General features: G+C 42.2%; 1 pseudogene; it reads left to right on the top strand.

Annotated features, from left to right (window-relative positions):
• Positions 1-5,784: 5,784 nt before the first annotated feature.
• Positions 5,785-7,047, top strand: LOC138025715 (uncharacterized protein F54H12.2-like; annotated as a pseudogene).
• The last annotated feature ends 648 nt before the right edge of the window (positions 7,048-7,695 follow it).

Raw genomic sequence — 7,695 nt, 5'->3', positions numbered from 1 at the left:
TCGCTGTTTCGCGAGTAAAAACGCCGCGGTAACTTGATCATGGCGCCCGCTGAATTCGATGTCACTTTTCGATTTTGCGATTTACTTGTGCAGCCAAAAGTACAATAACAAATTTGAACGTAACAAAAATCTCGCAAAATGTTTATCGCTGATGGTAACTTTTCATATTCGCGGTTCAAGGTTAATGTTGTTTTCATGTCGTTAATTTTGTTTCTGATGGCAAAATATTTTATTCTCGATCGACCGTCCTGGAAACCCTAAAAACTGTGTATCAATATTAATTAACTTTTGCATAAAGCAAGCTAACAAAATCTGTACGTTGCTTAGTTAGCATATTTGGTCGCTAAAATAGAATTTTCGGTCCTATGCTTCCGCTACGAAGTGGTATATTTTTTAGGTCACTCACCCAGATACTAACACCGCCTGACAGGGGAAACTTCAGTGAACTTTTGTATTGCAAAGCTGTCAGATGCTCAGAGTGCACGCTTAAACCTGTGGTGAAAAGACGTTGTGAGGGAACTTGGAAATGATCAACATGTCAGCCGAGTAGCATGGCCAGAACTTTCGGACACTTGAGCCCGCGGATAAAGCAGCGGGCCACTCAACAAATGTATGGTAATGCAGCAACATGCCGTCTCTAAGAAAATCCCGAGTGGTTGATTATAAACAACTACAATAGACGAGGTCACGCTCTTGAGTGCATCATGGGTAATCAGGACAAGATGGAGAGAAATTCAAAGGTTTATATGGAAGTTCAAAACGATGAAAAGTATTCGGCGCGCCGGCATTGTTTGAAACGCACGCAAGTACTCGATTGGCTCCGCCAACAAGCTGGCTATACCCTACACAAACCTGCAAGAAAGCACTTTCGTCGTAATCGAGTAATTGTGTTTAATATAGATACACAATGGCAGGCGGAATTGGTTGATTTACAACATTTGAGTCGGTGGAATCAAGTATTTACTGGCTTGTATCGATGTCCTTTCCAAATACGCGTGGGTGGTGCCCTTGAAATCGAAAACAGGAGCCTCGTTGGTGGTGGCCTTTGAAAGCATTTTCCAGGAAAATCGTAAACCTGCAAAGTTGCAAACAGATGCCGGAACCGAATTTAAGAACAAAACGTTTCAAACCTTCCCCAAAAAAGAGATAGTACATCATTTTGTAACCTACAACGAAACCAAGGCCCAAGTGGTTGAAAGATTTAACCGCACTTTGAAGCAACTAATGTGGCGTATGTTCACTACCAGCAGCTCGTACCATTATTTGGGCCAACTGGACGATTTAGTCAATGGGAATTATAATCAAAGCGTGCACCGTAGCATCAAAATGAATCCAGCCAAGGCACAAGGACCGGACGGTATTCCCGGATGGCTTCTAAAGGAGAATGCAGATCTTTTGGCGCCACCCATCATGGATATCATGAATTCTTCCTTTCGCAGAGGGCGGTTGCCTTTATCTTGGAAAGAGGCAGATATTGTCCCTGTCCCCAAACAAAGACCTATCCAAGACGTCAACAAGCACCTTCGCCCTATCTCCCTCACGCCTATTCTTTCAAAGTTTGCAGAAGATTATGTTGTTCATGACTTTGTGATGCCCGCCGTGCTTAAAAAAATCGACAAAAGGCAATATGGGGCAATACCTAAATCATGCACTACGCACGCCCTTGTCAGCATGATCCATAACTGGCACGTCAGCTCTGATGGGAACTCGGCCGCGATTAGAGCGGTTTTATTTGATTTCCGTAAGGCGTTCGATCTTATTGACCATAATATCTTAGTGCGTAAACTTTCAGATTACGATATTCCGAACCCCATATTATGCTGGATTGTTGACTTTCTATCGGATAGGAGACAGAGAGTTAAACTCGCCCAAGACTGCTTCTCCGAATGGCGTTACATTCCGGCCGGTGTTCCACAGGGGACAAAGCTTGGGCCGTGGTTATTCTTAATAATGATTAATGATTTGAAAGCAGGAGAGGCAGAGATGTGGAAATATGTGGATGATACCACAATCTCTGAGGTAATAACTAAAGGGCAAAAGAGCTGTATTCAGCAAATGGTAGACGATCTTGCTATTCAAGCAAGGATTGACGGTTTTCAGTTAAACGAAAGAAAATGCAAAGAGCTTAGGATTAGCTTTGCAAAAAACGAACCAGAGTTTGACCCTATTTGGGTGAACCGTCAGACCCTAGAGACTGTGAACAGTGTGAAATTATTAGGACTCAATATAAGCAGTGATTTAAAATGGAATGTCCATGTGTCAGAACTAGTTAGGAAAGTTTCAACAAGATTATATTTTCTTAGACAGCTTAAGAAATCGCATATAGCCACAAGAGAGCTTCTTCTATTTTACATTACATGCATTCGCTCTATTCTGGAGTACGGCAGCCCAGTTTTTCATCGCGCTTTACCAAGTTATCTAAGCGAAGACCTAGAAAGACTTCAAAAACGCGCTATGAAGATTATTTACCCCGAACTATCGTATGCTAAGGCCCTAGAGCTGTCTGGACTTCCAACACTGTATGATAGAAGAGAGTCAATTGCAGCAAAGCTGTTCGATGAAATATGTGCAAATCAATCTCACAGTCTTCACAAACTACTTCCAAGTAGATACCAACCAAGCTACTATCTGAGAGAAAAAAGAACATTTATTCGTCCGAAATGTAAAACTGAAAGATGCAAGAATAGTTTTCTTTTAAGTTTTGTTCATAGTAGCTGAGAACTAGATATAAATTTGTTTCTTATTGTATATAGGAATTTGACGTATGCTCTTAATGTGTGATTTTTTAACAATTTTTATGTAGTATAAGTCCTACAATTAGTTTGTAGTTAAGCGCAGTTGTAAATTTTGTATTTGTAAGCCTTACCGCAATTCAGCTTTTGGCTGCAAGTTTTTAAGGTGAATAAACTATCTATCTCTATCTATCTCATCTCTAGATGTCAACGAGAATAACGCATCAGAGGTCTGGAGCAAATTGTATAGGAATCTGTCCAAAACGCTAACAAAGTATAAATTCAAAGTGGGAGATCAAGTCAAGATCAGTAAGCATAAACGCACCTTTGAAAAAGGTTACTTACCATCCTGGACGGAGGAAACCTTCCCCATTGCTCAGAGGCTTCCACGCGACCCACCCGTGTATCGTCTAAAGGAAGCAGACGGTGACTGGATTCAAGGCACTTTTTACGAATTTGAGTTACAGAAAATAATAATAATAATAACTTTATTACTTTCCAAATTTTGGCTTTTCAAAGTAATTACAATATTCAATAAAATATCTAAAACTATAGAATAATGAGAAATGATTAAATATTTGAAATTCTCAAAGTAATTACAATATTCAATAAAATATTTAAAACTATAAAACAGTAAGAAATGATTAGAATCATATTTTATATCACAAATTTGACAAGAAATTTGATATATGTGATAAGAAAGAAAGTGATGGAAAGTGATAGAAAGTGATAGAAACCGCAAAACACCTGTTTCGTATTGAAAATATTTTAAAACGCAGGGGACGAGGAGCGAATAAGGAGGTGTTGGTACATTGGAAAGGTTGACCAAAGAAATACGACAGTTGGATTCCGCATAACCAGTTGGTCGCTTTACAACAAACATGATTCAAGATAGCGACTTTTACGTGACACTTCCCAGTAATGCAAGCAGTAGTTTATTTCTAAACAATTCCAAGTCCTCCTTTCGTGTAGCGCTACCTCGACAAATCCATCTGAAAAACGAAGAAGATTGGGAAGTAGGATTGCATCATATCGTGTATCCGCTCTCAATGTTTGACATTACAAATGACTGCAAACATTCTCACATCATGCTGGAACGTCAAGGTGACTCCACACCGTTTGTATTACCCGAGGGCAAGTATCATACAGCATTAGATGTGACAGAAGGAATGTTACAATGCCTGAACATCGCTGACCCACCATCTAAGATTGAAGTCACAGTGGACGACGAATGGAATATAACGTTAAACTCGCAAACTGAAGGACTTATGATCACACTGTCTACAGCTCGCGCGTTGGGATGGATAACCGAAAACAACACTCTTACACCCAGCGTTCGTTTGAAAGCTGCACTCACCCTAGAAAGAAAATATGGTCATGATTGGTTCATCTTACCAGCTGGCACATCCATCATATATCCCGGTATTTACATCTTTCCTCCTTCGCTGTCGCTTTGCTCGTGTAAGCAAAGGCTGGTTCAAGGTCAAACCAATCTCGTGGAACCGTGGCAGGTGGGTGACAAGCGCTTACCTCTTCTACATGAGATGATACCCCTGGGCAGTTTTCGAGAAACACTGCTTGAAGAAAGAGAACATATTGTGTACCTACCTTTGCGGACAAAGATATTTCAGACCATTGAAACCTATTTAACGAGTGAATACGGTCAAACGCCAGCATTTTTAGACGGTATCGTCAGCGTCGTTTTACATTTCCGCCGCCAATCAACATGACCAACAGTTTTTACATGGTGCTGACCAGTGATGCAAGTCTGACTCAGTAACCCGAAAACAAGGCCGCCGATTTTAAGATGCAGTTACCAAGTCAACTAAACCTAAGTGGAGACTGGGAGGTGGCCATGACACGCATCATTTATCCTTACACCTGGCAAAACGTAGGTGAGAATCAGTTGTCCTACACTTTGCTTTGTAAGACAGACCCTGAACCCTGGAAATTGAACATCCCTGTACCAAGTGGCATTTACCGTACGGTCAAAGATGTCATTCACGGTATGAAGAAGGGACTACACAATCGATTGAGAGACATTTATTTGAAGAGTGACAAGACCATTACGAGTCTGGAAGGAAACTAGCGTTTTTACATTTACGGGAAAGCACAAGATTACTTTGAGTTGAAGTTACCAGCCGGTTGGTATGTGATTCTACCAAAGACATTAGCTCGTGCCTTGGGGTACTTAAACCATCAGTATAATATTCCTTAGCTGTACCAAATCGGAGGCCTTGTCCAACAGAATGATGATCACAGCGTCCTTCTTGCGAGGACAACGACAAAACTTGTCAGAGAAGAAGAATTGGTGTGAGGATTGCTCTCGAGAGACGCTTTTCAAACCATCTACGTGTATTCCGATTTAATCGAGTCTCTAGTAGTGGGAGATGCTCAAGCCAACTTACTTCGGATGCTCGTTCCTTGTGGTCAGCTGGGGAACATGATTACAGAAGAGGTCAAGGTGCCCTCCTACCATAGACTCCGTACAACTGTGTTTTCATCCGTGGCGATCAATATAAGGGGAGACACAGGTCAAGTGATACCATGTGCTTCTGGAGCCGTACGCATGACCCTGCATTTTCGGCGTCGTGCTATTCTATAACAACATGTTATTACCTATGAATCACCGATATTACCCATATGGTCGACAAGTTGTACCCTATATGCAGCACGGTAAAGGAGGAGACATTAGTATCTACGGATCGGAGGAACACACCCTTATGGTCAAGGGGGCAACGGCTTAGGTGGAATGTTTCAGTCCTTGTTCCGTTCAGCAACTCCCTTTCTCAAAACAACAGCAAAAAAGGTGGGAAAACGAATGCTCGGTACTGGATTGGAAACGAGAATGCAACTTGTCCAAGATGTGATCAATGGTCAACCTTTAAAGAAAGCTGCCAAGACAAGAGCTAAAGCTGCTGGAAAGAATTTACTCTCAGGGGTCATTGATGACATTACACAGCAAGGTTTAGAGAGAATATAAGGGCGCGGATACGTCAAAGCCGCGCAGTGAAGGACAGACCGAGAAAAGGAGAACTATTTTTGATTAAAGATGGCATCAGCACACCCTCTCTCAGCCCCTGGTGCAAATTCAAGTTTACAGTTGTTTAATGTACCTGTGACAGATGTGTCGATTGTTAGCAGCAAATGGGTCGATTACGAACCGGTTCAAACGGGAACTAATCCCATCGAGTTTGTCATCAAACCGTTGACTGACTACATTGACATTAACAAGACAGAGCTGCGATTGGTAGTAAAGATTACCAAACATAATGGATCGCCCACAGGGGATGGCAAGAAGTACACTCTGGTCAACAACGCCCTTCATTCCATCATCAAACAGTTTACCATCAAGATCAACGAAACGCTGGTAACAGAACAGTCAGACACTCAGGCATACAATGCTTACATCAAGACCTTATTGAACTTCACGGAACAGGCCACGGAACAGCAGAAAGTAATGAGGGTCTGAATAGAAGAGCCACATTTACTAACAACGGTGCAGAAGTGGGGTTGGTCGGAGTGCCCCTTAGTGACGTGTTTAATATGGACAAGTTATTGCTTGACGGGTTTGGAGGTCAAAGTCAAGGTGGATCTGAACAACGATGCTTTTGTTCTCATGGGTGGGAGACTCCAAACAACTGCAAAGTAAAGATCGTGTCTAGCTCGCTTCGCATACGCACAGTGCGTGTTGCAGACAGTGTGAAACTAGAACATATACAGATCATGCAAGGTCACAAAGGGAGCGCACCGCTACCAGCCATCTATACCTTAACCAGAACCCTTACGCAGGCAAGGATCATCCCTCAAGGAGTCTTAAATCACACTGAGACAGATCTATTCCACGGTTTGATTCCTCAGTGCATCATTTTTGGGCTCGTGCGAAACGATGCGTTCAACTGGAACCTTGCAAGAAATCCTTTCAACTTTTAGCTTTGACCAGCAAGACATTGGACTGACTGTGAATGGAGAAGAAATGCCTTACTCTGCGCTTGATCTGACGGGTGGAAAAAAGATCGATGGTTACAACACGCTGTTTTCAGGAAGTGGAGACATGAATTGCGGGCACGGGCTTGACATTGATAGAGTGGATTGGGAAAATGGTTACGGTTTGTTCCGTTTTGATTTGACACCGGCAGGAAGTGGACATCTCGATCATCTGATACCCCATCGAACGGGTAACATGAACCTGTACCTGAAATTTGGAAATCAGACGAACTCAGTTCTGAATTTAATTGTGTACGCAGAATTTCAGAATCAGTTGGAAATTGATCGCAATCGTCGCGTGGTCTACGATTTGCCACAAGGCTCTTAGTTCATCGTTATGCATACGACCCAAGAACTATGGAAAGCCTGTCTTTCTGACCCTGTGTTAGCACCTCTGATGCAAGGCGTATTTCCAAGGGATAGGCTACCTGTCATCAACACCTACCCAGCTGGTCTCATCGCCAATACGGACCCCCATGACCAACCTGGGACACATTGGGTGGCCATGTACTTTGAATCGCCCGGTGAAAGTGAATCCTTTGACAGCTACGGATTTCCTCCTGAAACTTACAACATGGATACCTACATTCTGCGGGAAGTTACCTATTATAACGACAAACCACTGCAAGGACTGAACTCGGACGTTTGTGGAGATTATTGTTTGTTTTATCTCATTCATCGAGCACGGAATGTTGACATGAACACTGTTCAAGCTAAATATAAACGATATGATTCTCAGCGGAACGATGCACAAGTTGAACGGAGTGTACACGCTTATTTTAATTCAGTCATTTATCCTAAAGTTAATGATTGCTTTCAACAAGGTTGTAAGTCATTTCGCTGTGTCCATAAGCAATAAAATCACGTTGAAAGTAAAAAATGTTGCTTTTGTGTGTGTATTTGCTAGTAAATGGGGTGGGAAAATTCTATCTCGTGTACACAAATCGTTGGAGATTCGTCTCGTGAACATGTCTCA

Source organism: Montipora capricornis, chromosome 12 (assembly GCF_036669925.1).
Source record: "Montipora capricornis isolate CH-2021 chromosome 12, ASM3666992v2, whole genome shotgun sequence".
Lineage (NCBI taxonomy): Eukaryota > Metazoa > Cnidaria > Anthozoa > Scleractinia > Acroporidae > Montipora > Montipora capricornis.
The sequence above is the reverse complement of the archived record's forward strand: the minus strand, read 5'-3'. Positions and strand labels throughout refer to the sequence as shown.